Source organism: Elephantulus edwardii, unplaced genomic scaffold (genome assembly GCF_000299155.1).
Source record: "Elephantulus edwardii isolate Elephantulus edwardi_28Jun2011 unplaced genomic scaffold, EleEdw1.0 scaffold00020, whole genome shotgun sequence".
In the NCBI taxonomy this organism is placed as follows: Eukaryota; Metazoa; Chordata; class Mammalia; order Macroscelidea; family Macroscelididae; genus Elephantulus; species Elephantulus edwardii.
This window is the reverse complement of record NW_006399770.1, coordinates 20,754,514-20,755,596: the sequence shown is the minus strand read 5'-3', so window position 1 is coordinate 20,755,596 and position 1,083 is coordinate 20,754,514. Positions and strand designations below refer to the sequence as shown.

The 1,083-nt window shown below is 42.0% G+C and overlaps 1 pseudogene; it reads left to right on the top strand.

The window, feature by feature from the left end:
* The first annotated feature begins 43 nt into the window (after positions 1–43).
* LOC102844282 lies at positions 44–697 on the top strand (annotated as a pseudogene).
* The last annotated feature ends 386 nt before the right edge of the window (positions 698–1,083 follow it).

Below are 1,083 nucleotides of genomic sequence, written 5' to 3'. Positions count from 1 at the left end.
GCACTGGGAGACTCTGTGCCTCACGGACGAGAAATAACTAACCATGGGCAAAGGAGATCCTAAGAAGCCGAGAGGCAAAACATCATCGTATTCATTTTTCATGCAAACCTGCCAAGAGGAGCACAAGAAGAAGCACCCATATGCTTCTGTCAACTTCTCAGAATTTTCTAAGAAGTGTTCAGAGAGGTGGAAGACCATGTCTGCTAAAGAGAAAGGTCAATTTGAAGACATGGCAAAGGCGGACAAGGCCCGTTACGAGAGAGAGATGAAAACCTATATCCCTCCTAAGGGCGAAACAAAAAAGAAGTTCAAAGATCCCAATGCGCCCAAGAGGCCCCCTTCGGCTTTTATCTTATTTTGTTCTGAGTATCACCCCACAATCAAAGGCGAGCACCCTGGCCTTTCCATTGGTGATGTTGCGAAGAAGCTGGGAGAGATGTGGAATAATACTGCTGCCAATGACAAGCAGCCCCATGAGAAGAAGGCTGGTACGCTGAAAGAGAAATACGAGAAGGATATTGCTGCATACAGGGCTAAAGGCAAGCCTGATGCCACCAAAAGGGGAGTTGTCAAGGCCGAGAAGAGCAAGAAGAAGAAGGAAGAGGAGGAAGATGAAGAAGATGAGGAGGACGAGGAAGAAGAGGAAGATGAAGAAGATGAGGATGAAGAGGATGATGATGATGATGATGATGAATAAGTTGGTTGTAGCGCAGATTTTTTTCTTGTCTATAAAGCATTTAACCCCCCTGTACACAACTCACTCCTTTTAAAGAAAAAAAAAATTGACATGTAAGGCTGTGTAAGATTTGTTTTTAAACTTTACAGTGTCTTTTTTTGTATAGTTAACACACTACCGAATGTGTCTTTAGATAGCCCTGTCCTGGTGGTATTTTCAATAACCACTAACCTTGCCTGGTACAGTATGGGGGTTGTAAATTGGCATGGAAATTCAAAGCAGATTCATGTTGGTACACAGCACAAATTAGTTATATATGGGGATGGTAGGTTTTGTTTTTTTTTCATCATTAGTTGTCTGATACAGCTTATACAAAATAATTGTTGTTCTTTTAACTGAATACCACT